The 12,876-nt window shown below is 36.7% G+C and overlaps 1 protein-coding gene and 1 non-coding gene across 10 annotated transcripts in view; one reads left to right on the plus strand and one right to left on the minus strand.

Annotated features, from left to right (window-relative positions):
- LOC145507206 (uncharacterized) overlaps window positions 1-12,876 on the minus strand; it is an 83,725-nt gene that overhangs the window by 20,575 nt on the left and 50,274 nt on the right. For 2 of the 9 annotated variants that reach the window (XR_014054684.1, XM_081493260.1), the window contains one exon: window positions 797-948. The exons of the other annotated variants lie outside the window; for them this stretch is intronic. The gene's annotated coding sequence lies outside the window, so the exon portion shown is untranslated. The remainder of the gene's footprint in view (window positions 1-796; window positions 949-12,876) is intronic. 9 annotated transcript variants of the gene reach the window in all.
- TRNAC-ACA (transfer RNA cysteine (anticodon ACA)) lies at window positions 5,222-5,293 on the plus strand. Its single transcript has one exon. It is a non-coding gene; the product is annotated as a tRNA-Cys (tRNA).

Below are 12,876 nucleotides of genomic sequence, written 5' to 3' on the forward strand. Positions count from 1 at the left end.
TTCATTTTGTTTATGATTTCTTTTGCTGTGCAAAACTTTTAAGTTTAATTAGGTCCCATTTGTTTATTTTTGTTTTTATTTTCATTGTTCTAGGAGGTGGATCAAAAAAGATCTTGCTGCAATTTATGTGAGAGTGTTCTGCCTGTATTTTCCTCTAAGAGTGTTATAGTAAATGAACTTATCTACAAAACAGAAATAGAGTTACAGGTGTAGAAAATAAACTTATGGTTACCACAGGGTAAGGAGGGGGAAGGGATAACTTGGAAGATTGGGACTGACACATATACACTATTATATATATATAAAACAGGTATCTAGTAAAGACCTACTGTACAGCACAGGGAACTCTACTCAATACTCTGTAATGGACTGGGTAAAGAATCCAAAAAGAGTGGATATATGTATACGTATAACAGATTCACTTTGCTGTACATTAGAAACTAACAGAACAATGTAAACAGTCTATATCCCAATAAAAATGAACAAAGCAAAAGAAAGTAAAGAGAGATCACTATTGGACAGACTGTTGAGATTTGGAGAAGATAAGGAAGAGGGGTAGGGTGTGACGTAAGAACTTACATAAACCTCCTTTTTACTTTTAGTTTCTTTCTTTTTGGCTGATCATATAGTACTGAGAATTATATCACATTTATGAGTTTCAGAGGAAAGATCAGTTGCCAAACATGACACTATGATACCATTTCTAAATACAACTGTTCAAATCTGGGGAGGGATGGTGCCCTGAGTGTTTCCTTCTCGCCTAAGCTGAGATTAATGGTGTCTCCCTCTTTCTTACCTAGTGGATGAAACAGTGCTATGAATGTTCCTTTTCCAACCTTATGAGTGGAACTGGATGAAGGATGAAGCATTGACTATATTTATATTGCTGCCAATGTCATGGGTCATTCCTCTCATTGAATCTGCTTGTACTATCCCATGGCAGAGGATCTAGGTTAAAATTAATGACAAATGGAAAAAAGGGGAAATAATTGTTGATGGAAAGGAAGTTACAAATGAATAAAGCTACAATGGAAAGGTCACATTATCTTGCTATTTTGCGAGAGGCTGAGAGCAAGAGAATGAAATCATCTTTTAGCTGTATTTACACAGGTACAAGAGAGATTATGTAATTTGCAGAGCTCAGTGCAAATTAAAGTGCAGAGTTCCTTGCTAAAAAATAATTAAACTTTATATATATATTATATCATATTATATTATATATAATTATTATATATTATATAATTTAAAATATATAATTATATATATATATAATTATGACTGATTCATGTTGATGTACAGCAGAGACCACCACAATATTGTAAAGCAATTATCCTCCAGTAAAAACATTTTTTTCAATAAATAAGAATTTCAAGTCAGCTCAAAACTAAACAAAATGTAGGTCTCTTCCAAATCCAGAGCCCTGAATGACTGCACAGTTTGCAAACTCCAGGAAGCTGGTTCTGAATCCCATAATAGTGAAACTATTTGCCCACCAAAACACACTGCTTTATCTGGAGCTGAAGGTCCAGGATGGGTCCTAGTAGATTTAAAAAGCATTTATGCGAAGTCAGCTATGTGATGCATCTCAGTGACATTTCGAGGCCTCTGAGATGAGCACTTGGAATAATTCTCATGTTGCTTTGTCTTTTGTTTTCCATTTTACAAGTTATATATAAGCATTTTACAGAGGACTCTTTTCAGAAGGTAACGTGTAAATTGTTGCTTCCCGAATGTGTGCAAAAGACATGGTTTTACAACAAAGCCATGGGCCACAGGTAGCTGTTAACCCAAGTGATAATCTGTTGAAAAGGGTTCTTGGAATCAGTGGACAGAAAACATCATGCTTTAGCAGGTTCTTTCATGCCTGTAGATGTGTATTTGTAAATGGAGACCAATGATCAAGGTAAAGAAAACAAACTGAAATCAGTTTAAGGATGCCTTTGTGGGCCCACATGCAGACTGCTCAGAGCCCTGATTTCCACCAAAAACACCTAGGGGTGTCTAGTTGGTTGTCTCCAACTAACCATGTGACACTATCCTGAGTAATTCAACATCTTAGAGTCACACATATACTTAAATTATACTCTAGCAATAGTCCTCAATGGCAACAAAATATTTAGTGGGAAAATCAACATTGGCCAAAACATTCCAAAAAAAATGAGAGAAATTGGTATGTGTCCATGTCTTAGGACAAGTCACATTTACTTTTAATGAAGAGAGACAGACTGAGGAAAATTTGTATTTTCTGTATTGAGTGCTGAAGTGATACTATTTCAGAAGGAAGTACAAAGATGGCATCTGGCCTGTTAAGACAGCACAGCTTTAGAAAAAAATGGATAAAATGAACCCAATAGCTAGACAACTTGCTGGGGACATAGATAGGAATGAGTATGCATACTTACTTTAGAGGGGCTATTAAGTGTGTTTCTGCAGATGGAAACAGAGGTAGCTCAAGGAAAATATCCTAAGATCTTGTCAGCCAAAGCTAAGGAATACACATGTGATATACTAATGGTCTCTCTGACTTCCAAGGCTCCATTCACAAACAAAACCTAGATGTGTTTGTCAGCGTTCTCCAAAGAAACAGGACCAGTGAGATGCTCTACATAATAGACCTATAAAACAAGGATTTGGCTCATGCAATTATAGCGGTTGACGAGTCCCACAGTCTACATTTGGTAAATGGGAGACTCAGGAGAGCCAGGGGTGTAATTCCAGTTTGAAGGTCTACAGGGGAGATCCAGGAAGAGTGGATAAATTAGTACAAAGGCAGAGAAAAAGATAGCCTCCTAGCACGAAGGCATTCAGGCAGAAAAGGTGGTATGTGTTCAGTCATATCTGACTCTTGGTGACCCCGTGGACTCTAGCCTGGCAGGCTCTTCTGTCCATGGAATTTTCCAGGCAAGAACACTGGAGCCGGTTGCCATTTCCTTCTCCAGGGGGTCTTTCCGACCCAGGGATTGAACCCATGTCTCCTGCGTCTTCTGCATTGGTAGGCAGATAAAAAATTCCCCCTAACTCACAAGAGGATCACCTTTTTTGTTCTATTCAGGTCTTCCTTTAACTGACTGGATAAGACCCAGTGACATTAGGGAGGGCAATCTGCTTTATTCATTCTACTGATTCAAATACTAATCTCATCCAGAGCCCCCTCACAGACACACAAAGAGTAATATTTTAACAAATGTTTGGTATATTTTAGTTGACACATAAAATTAACCATCATACCAGCCCCACTTAAAAGTACAATTTGTTGGGATTGGAAACCTATTAAACATGACTAGTATTCCTGACTTGAAAATCCCATGGACAGAGGAGCCATAGGGTTGCACAGAGTCGGACACAATTTAGCAACTAAGCAGCAGCAGCAGCAGGATTTCACTAGTGGGGAATGATAGATACCATATAAGGATAAAGCTTATTGGGGATCCATGTCAGTACAACATTAACATGAAGAAGGGCACATAACTCTGCTCACAAGAGATTAAACCTGTGACTTATACTCTAATCCACAACAAATGTGAAATGACTGATTTTGTTGAGAAAATTGAGAAAATACAACTGGTAATTCTAACAGATTAATTTTGTAAAGATCTTAGACTAACACAATTTAGCTTCGTTTTGGTGTAATACTGGTGTAAATGATAAGGTTAATTTTATTTTAACACTATATTGATATTAGTGATCAAAATTATTGGGAGAATGAATTAAAAGTCCCACAAGCTGTTCTTCTGATGAAAGCTGAATGGCCAGAGAAAGAAGAGATTTTGTTAACAATCCACTTAACTGTTACATCAAATCAGTGGTTAGACATTTTTCATAAATTTCACATTTAATGGTGGAAGGAGGTAAAAGACTTAAGTTTGTAGGTAGTTAAAGTAATAAATAAGTCTGTGTTGGAATACTGGCTAATCTGAAATGTTTCTTTAAAGCAATATCTACCCCTCATTGGAAAATACAAATGATTTTATATTTTGGTATGCATCTTTCTACGTTTTTTGTTCTATAACTGTTGAATGATGCAGAAAGAACAGTGACAAGTAGTTTATAATTCAGAATGCTTAACCAAGGATTAGGGATTGTGCTGTGTAACTAGAGGTCTAATCTTAGTCATTCTGTTTCAATTCTGTGCCTGTCTTTGAGACAGCAGGGGCCTGCTGACTCTTGGCAAAACCTGAATAAAAAATGCTAACTAGTGAAATATGCTAGGATCTGCAAAACACCAGGCAGCAAACTTAGCACTTGATCAGCCTTGGTTTTGGAAGATGTACAGATTGATGGTTTACACCTGGCTTTAGTATGTGCTTTGGTTTCTGCAGTAGAGACTGGTCATGCAACCTGCTTTTGGGCGTGTGATCAGAGAGATATTAAAAATCCTACTTCAAATGAGACTGCAGTTCCACTGAGACTGAGATGTCTCATGTAATCTTAGTGATTCCTGGTCTGAAGATGAAGGGTGTTCTAGAGATTGAGAAAGGACCCTGGGAGAGGCAACCGGAGGTCTCAGGTCTCTTTGATGTGGGCCTGTGCTTCCTTTCTCCAGCTGCACCATATTCCGTATCCTTTTAAGTCTTCTGTGAGTACACTCTCTGGAGTATAAGAAGTCCTTTCAATGATCGAATATGGTATAATTATTGCTCTTTTTTTTTTTTTTTTGCCTGAACTATATAAACAGTAGAGGCAATTTCCCTTTATAGATATTTTAGTATGTATTTCTCTTACATAGTATAATTATCAAAATCAAGAAATTAATATGAATATAATATGATTGTATCTATTATATTACATATTATATTTTATAAAAGCTATGCAATTTATTCATATTTGTCTTTACTCAGATTTTATACAAGTAACACCCTATTTGGTCAAAATACAAAATAAAACAAAACCAAAAATACAAGGCCATGGGTTACATTTGGTGATCACATATCCAAAATCTTTAATTTAGAACTTCCCTTTGTCTTTCATGAAATTGATAATTTTAAAGAATAAAGTCAGTTAGCTGGTGGACTGTTTCTCTATTCAGGTTTGTGCTTCCTCAGGTTTAGATTCAGCTTATGCACTTTTGTGGAAGTGCCATAGATCTGATGATGAATTCTTAATGCCTTATATCAGGAGGCACATGCCATCAATTAGCCTCATTATTGTAGATACAAACTTTGATCATTTTGTTAAGGTGATGTCTGCCAGTTTTTTCCTTTTAAAATTACTATTTTGCCTTTCCCTGGTGGCTCAGATGGTAAAGCGTCTGCCTACAATGCAGGAGACCCAGGTTCGATCCCTGGTTGGGGAAGATCTTCTGGAAAAGGAAATGGCAACCCACTCCAGTATTCTTGCCAGGAAAATCTCATGGATGGAGGAATCTGGTTGGCTACAGTCCATGGGGTCGCAGAGAGTCGGACACGATTGAGCGACTTCACTTTCACTTTCACTTTGGGCAAATACTTTGATATTATCTAAATATCCTCTTAGCCCCCTTAACTTTTATCCTATAGTTAGGGCTTCCCTTGTGGCTCAGCTGGTAGAGAATCTGCCTGCAATGCAGTCGACCTGGGTTCAATCCCTGGGTTGGGAAGATACCCTGGAGAAGGGAAAGGCTACCCACTCCAGTATTCTGGCCTGGAGAATTCCATGGACTGTATAGTCCGTGGGGTTGCAAAGAGTCAGGCACAACTGCGCAACTTTCACTTTAGGATAAAAGTAGTTAATTATCCATTGATAATTCTCTTTTCTTATTTTAATAAAATAGTTTCTACATTTTGACCACCTACATCCAACACATACCCTAATTCCTCGCCTCTGGTAACCACAGATAAAATCTTTTTTTCCTAAGAGTTTGTTTTCTGAAGTATAATTGACCTATAACATGATGTTAGTTCCTGATGTACAGTATAGTGATTTGATATTTCTGTGCATTACAAAATAATCACTATGATAAATATAGTTATCATCTATCACTACCATACAAAGATACCACATTATTATTGACTATATCCTCACTCTATATATTTAATCCTTATCATTTATCCCCATTAAATTTCATTCTTAGCTCATTGTTCTAATTTAATAACTTATTGAACATTTTTCCTAACAGTAAGCTCATTATTTCCCATTTCACAGTTTTATGTTTTGTAAATGTCATAAACAAACTTATATTGAAGCCACTGATAATACTGTTGATTTATATAAACATTTTCACGCTCCATATTACCACTAAATGATTATTTAACTAATTGTCTTGGACATTTTTTTTTTTTTAAGTAGAATAATCCTTTTTGTCTGAAAAGGAAGTTTGTTTATTTATGTTTCTCAGACCCAGAGGAGCAAAAAACTGTGCTAAAACCCATTTAAAGACCTTTTGTGTAACGGGCAGGTAAGCTCCCACTGGGGTTGTTCTGGCCAGCAATCTGGCATGTGGGATGCTGAGTTTGCATTTGAACGTGGGGAAGGTGCCACCCTTTAAATATCTGAATCAACAGGAGAATTTAGAACTTGGGTGATTTCTGTAGTGGCAGCATGCAATCTTATTGCCTGTGTATACTTACTGAAGACCTTGGTATTATTTGGAGGAAAAATATTTGGAGGATATTTGGAAAAATATTTGGAGGAAAAAAAAAATCCACAAAACCATATTCATTCAATCTTCACTTATTGTGGGATTAAGCATTTTGTATCAGGAAAGACATCTTCCTCAAAATTGTGTCATGTTGTTAGGGGAGGTAATTCAGGGGATGAGATAGTTCCTGTTTCACTTGAAATTGCTGGGTTTCCTATTGCAATGAAATGCACAAACCTGATTCTTGCACTACCAAGCTTTTAACATTTGCTCCTCCTACCCCCAAACTCACAGATATTCTGGTCTAAACTCATCTTTTGTTGTCACTGTTTTGTTATTTAGTTGAAGTCTGTCAACTATTTGCGACCCCATGGACTATAGTCAGCCAGGCTCCTCTGTCCATGGGGATTCTCCAGGCAAGAAGAAATACTGGAATGGATTCCTATTTCCTTCTCCCAGGAATCTGCCCAACCCAGGGATTGAACCTGCATCTCGGATGTCTCCTGCACTGGCAGGTGGATTCTTTACCACTGAGTGAGCCATCTAGTCAAACTTATTGCTATAATATGAATACTTTACTCCATTTAATGCAGATGCCTATAATTCCCACATCTATTTACTCTACCTCTACCCATCTCTAAATCTGTGTTGTTTTTCCTTTTTTGTGTGTTGTTTTTCTTATATAACTTTTATATTAAACATCTATATCAAAATAATTTAGTCTTTTCTTGATGACTGAGGATCATAAACATTTTTGTTGTTTTCTCTTTCCTTTTTTAAAAAAAATTATTATTTTTGGCTGTGCTGGATCTTTGTTGCTGCTCACAGGCTTTCTCTAGTTGCGGTGAGAGGGCTTCTCATTGCACGGGCTTTTCTTGTTGCAGAGCATCGGCTCTAGCACGTGTGGCCTCAGAAGTTGTATCTTCTGGGCTCCAGAGCTCAGGCTCAGTGAGTGAGTGAGTGAAGTCTCACTCAGTCATATCCGATTCTTTGCGACCCCATGGACTGTAGCCTACCGGGCTTCTCTGTCCATGGGATTTTCCAGGCAAGAGTACCGGAGTGGGTTGCCATTTCCTTCTCCAGGGGATCTTCCCAACCCAGGACTCGAACCCAGGTCTCCTGCATTGGCAGGCAGATTCTTTACCGACTGAGCTACGAGGGAAGCGCAGCGTTATATTAGGAAAACAGTAGAGCAAACACTGATCTCAAAGTACCTATAATCTAGATACTAAATAAAAATCACATGAATAAAAATATAAATTCAAGCTGAATAAGCACGAGGAAAAAGAATCTACAGGGATATTATGAGAGAGTAAAACAAAGGTAGCTAATTTCGACCGTTATATAGGGCAGGCCTCTGTAGGGAAACTCAAAGGATAGGTAATTTAGCCAGATGAAGAATGAGAAAACATCCAGGCAGAGGGAATCGCATGTGCTAAAGCCCTGAGTATACCAAAGAGCCTAGCGGGTTTAGGAAATGAAGAGAAACATACAGGAGGCAGAAGTTGTGGGGGAGAGGGGCCATGTGAAGATGTGAAGTGCAGGGGGCCAGACATAGGGAGGCTGCTATTATATTTATTGATTTAGATTTTCCCAACTCATATGGAAATAGGTTTCACAGGAAAGTGAGGAGGTCTTATACACATTTTCAGAAAATCTCTGGGTTGAACAAATAAGGGAGAAAGTCCCTGAAATAGTCAGTAGGCTGACTCAGAGGTCCAGGGAGTGGTGCCGTGGAATAGTGGTAACAGTCGAGGGGGCAAAAAGTGGACAGATTCAGAACTGACTTTGGAAGAATGGGAAACAGGACTTGCTAATGGATTTGATATGGGGAGAAGGAGGGAGAAGTCATTGATGACTTAGATTTCAGGGCATGAGTGAGTGAAGCCAGTTTGGAGCCAAAGATGGAGTTGCAGTGTGTATACCCAGAGGGCACTTGATTTCTTTACCTATGGAACCATTATCTGTCCCCTGATGTCTCATTTTACTTATATTCAGATCCTTGGTGTCATCACCAAGGACTGAATCTCCTAGAATTCTAGACATGTGAGGGTCAAATTTGAGATCTTGATCTCTTTGACACCAGGGACCAAGTCTCACACTTTCAAGTTGTCTTAAAATTCTGTTCTTGGCACATAGTAGGTGCTCAGAAAGTTAATTTTAGGTTAATTTATTGTTGTTTGATTAGTGGCGATTGATTGCTTGATGATTTGCTCAATGATAAGGATTATGTTTTTCATTTGCTGTTTACTCTTCTCAATGGTAGGGTCATTGATAGGTCCATGAGGAATACATGGACATCTAACTGAAGCTGCATGTTCAGTATTTGTCCTAATTGAATATTAAGGGTAGCAGGGGCAAAAGAACATTCATGAGCCTCAATGTGCGTCAGAGGAAAAATTAAATGTGCATGCACATTACACTTGTTCCTGGCTCTCCTTTTGGGTTTGGCCTGACTGCAGAGAGTATATTCTCATCTTTTTTCCTCTGCCACTTTCTAAATTGAGTGGGGCAATATTAAAGAAAAAACTGTTCTAGCCCTTGTTAAAATAGTACAGAAGACTTTATTTAGAGTTATTGTGAGAGGTGTCAAGTCTGTGACAATAGGAAGAGAGATCAGATTCAACTGTCTAAAACAAGAACAAATGGGGATTTATAGCTAAGGAGATAAGGTGAAGGGATCAGTGGACAGAAAATTACTAAGAAGAGACATGAAGGGGAGGAAATTTTCTTATTAAATCTATCAGTTTCTGTTAGTAATCCTGATAGAGTCTCACTGAAGGCAGGCCAGGAGGGTAAGATAATCATCTGTGGGAGGATGAGGAATTTGATCAGAGATGGATGGTGGTCAAATATTGTAGGTGGTGATTCTCTCTAAACTGACTTAATAGAATTTGTGCTAAAACTAGGCTATGCAGTCCTGGCAAGGAGAAGGACAAAAGTCCAGATCTAGTTGAGAAGAGGACTTTAAGGAGCTTCACTCTAGTTTTGCTGGAAGGAGGCTTTGCAAGCAAGCTATGCCTTTTGGGCCCCGGGGTTCTCCTGCCATCATCCATAGCAGCCAGACTGGCCATGAAAATTTTGCAGACAAAGCTAAGCTGTTCTCCAAGCAACTTCATCAGTAATAAAACTTTTTATTTCCAAAATTTTGACAGCTGTGTCTGTTTCTCAAAAGGTTAAGGACTCAGGTGGAGAATAGGGACATAATTGATATCCATTGACTCTCTAAGAACCCCAATGCGTATGTCTAGAAATGTGGATACATTTCCCTGTTTTATTTTGGGTTTTTTTGCAATGTAGGACAAGAGAGTTAACTAAAGAACTACCATTACAACAACATTGTTCCAAGCCCTGAGTTAGTTTCTTTAGATGTGTAATTTCATTTATTCTCAAAATGATACTTAAGAAGTCAACATCACCGTAAAAATCCAGAGTAGTGCCAGATGTTTTATTCTAATTAAAAAAAATTTTGACAACTGATCCCAAGTATAAAAAGAAGGGAACAGAAATTTCTGTATATTCTATTATTGTACTCATCTCTGACATACTGTGCAAATGAATAGCAGTTTGGAATGTTCTATACTCAACTTGACATCTCAGGTGGAGTTTGGCTAAAGTGTAAGCTAAGCAAATGCGAATTAGCAACTTTGTGCAATCAACAGCTGTTTTATTGATTCTGTGACAAGCAATGACGTACTGTATTCTACTTTCCCTGCTCTAATTGTACTCATTTATGGTATATTTCAGATTTTCTTGAATATAGCTTCTCTGAACACCATGTAACTAAAATGAGATTTCTTAGACTATCATATTGAGGTGATTTAATATTTGACCAAACTAAAAGATAGCCAATGATCAGACAATTACTGTCTTAGAGAAAAAAAAATTAGCAATGATTTAGAATTTTAAAAACAATCTAATTTATTCCTACAATTTTATCTTTTCTCTGAGAGCTATTGTCTTCCCTTCTATAATTGAAAACGACTGATTTCCCATTTTTATGCTTACTTTCTGCCATATCTTGTTGGCTTTCTTAAGATACTATGCTCTCTTTAGCTGCCTGACATGTATTTCTGGGTTCTGAGAGTGGCAACAGAGATCAGTCATTTTTATGAACTGAAAGTATTAAAATGAGGATAGTCTTTACTCAGCTAATTCATGTCTAGGAATAAAGTCAGTTCAAACACAATCATTGTGTTCTTTGTGGATGATTAAGAATCATAGTGTAAAAAATAGTGATTAAAAGGATAGAGCTTACAACATGGATAGTTTCAGAATCACAATTAACAGATTACTTTTTTCAATTATACAGCTATCTTAAAACTAATAAATTGTATTTTAGAGTAAACATTAAATATTAATCAATAGAAACAGAAAAACATAGGCAAAACATTCTGAGTAAGCCCTATGCATTTTAGATAATAAAAATTAACTTCTGTGCTACCATTACTTAAATAACTTTTATAACCCATTGCAAAGATAAAGACTAGATTGAAATTAGATATTTTAAAAATGAACTGGCAAAGTTAATTATAACATTAATAACTGGCACTAGTTTTTAATTATGAATGCAGAAAAAAAAGTTTAGGAGTTGTACATCACATGCTTAATATTATTAAACATCTCACCTGTGATGCTAATTTCAGGGTCCAAGCTTCTTATAATTAATAGCATTTCATAAGTTAAAAATCAGGGTCATTATGGAAATCACAATGAACATGAAATGCCGGAATAGCTCAAACAATTTAGTGCGAATATTGCATAGATATATTTACAGAAAAATTCATTGTGGCATTTTTTCAATGAAGCAGTCAATGTAATATTGCAGTGTATTTAATGATAGAAAAAGTAGAAAATAATCTAAAATTTTAAAAATAAAGGATTGACTAAATGCCATTTTGGTAAATTCCTATAGTGTTTATATGTATATGTAATGTATGCGTTTGGGGCTTCCCTGGTGACTCAGTGGTAAAGAATCTGACTGCCAAAGCAGGAGATTCAGGTTCAATTCCTGGGTTGGGAAGACCCCCTGGAGAAGGAAATGGCAATCCACTCCATCCAGTAGCCTTGCCTGGGAAATCCAACAGACAGAGAACCTTGGCAGTTAACAGTCTGTGGGGTCCAAAAAGAGTTGAATATTGTTTAGTTGCTAAAAGACTTAGCAACTAAACAATAATGATGTATATATTCATGGTATATTATTATGTGATGAAAACCAGTTATACAATAGCATGTATATCACAACCCTATTTAAAATATATATATATTTAATACATTTTCTCTTGGAAGTATCTAGAAAAGTATGTAACAAAATATTCAGACTAGTTTTCTAGAATCTGGAATTATGAGTGACTTCTCATTTTGCTTTTCTCTACATTATTTTCCATAATGAATTTGTTACTAATTTACATGCAATTGGAAAAGAAATCCTAAGTAACCCTTAAGATACTTTAGGAGTTGGAACAAAACTATCGGGAAATGGGAAAAAAACCACAGCCACATGAAAAATTGTAAGGGCACATTCTCTTAATAACTGACCCAGCAAGCAATATTATAGAAAATCTTTAAAGTGCGTAATGCTAAGCACTAATAAATATATAGTTTATAGACTGCATCTAAGTTTAACTACTTATATTCTATTTGTTCTTGAGGAAAATTGAAGAAATAAATTAGGTAGAAAGGTATAATGTTAATGTTCCCTGTAACTGAATGGCAAAGTTATGAAAAAGGGACAATAAATGTGGTGGGTGTGGTAGTTTTCCATGTAAGAATTAACTTTTTAAAAGCAGGTGACGCTCTTTTATTTAGCCTTCTCCATGTTCTAAGTTTGGTGCTATGCAAGCAAGCTGTCCAGTATCTCACTATCTTGCAAGAGAGAAAGATACATCCAGAACTGAATGATGTTTTAAATGCAGTAACAGCTTTTAGACAAAGTGCTATTCCAACACAGAGACAGGAGTGGTGAATTCAGCCTGATACGGCAAGTTTCACTGAGAAGGTGAAATCTGAGTTGCTCCTTAAAGAATGAGTAAGATTTACTGGATAAAGACTGATGAAAGGGCTTTCCAGATAGAACAGTAGGAGCAAAAGAACAAAGTGTGAGACGTGTCAAGGAAACACCAGTTACTCCGAGGTATACATATGTGTGGGTAGGTTTGTGTCATAGGGTGCACATGAGTGGGTGTGAAAGGAGCTATGTTAGTCAATTCAAGCAATTAGCTATGCAAGCACAAAATGTAAAAGGTTAAAAAGACATGAAATATGAAAATTTTTATTCTGCAAATATAGACTGTTTCTGTCATTTAAAACTTATAGCAGGA

The sequence above is a fragment of the Giraffa tippelskirchi genome, chromosome 5 (assembly GCF_054371585.1).
Source record: "Giraffa tippelskirchi isolate mGirTip1 chromosome 5, T2T-mGirTip1v1.2.pri, whole genome shotgun sequence".
NCBI classification, from domain to species: Eukaryota; Metazoa; Chordata; class Mammalia; order Artiodactyla; family Giraffidae; genus Giraffa; species Giraffa tippelskirchi.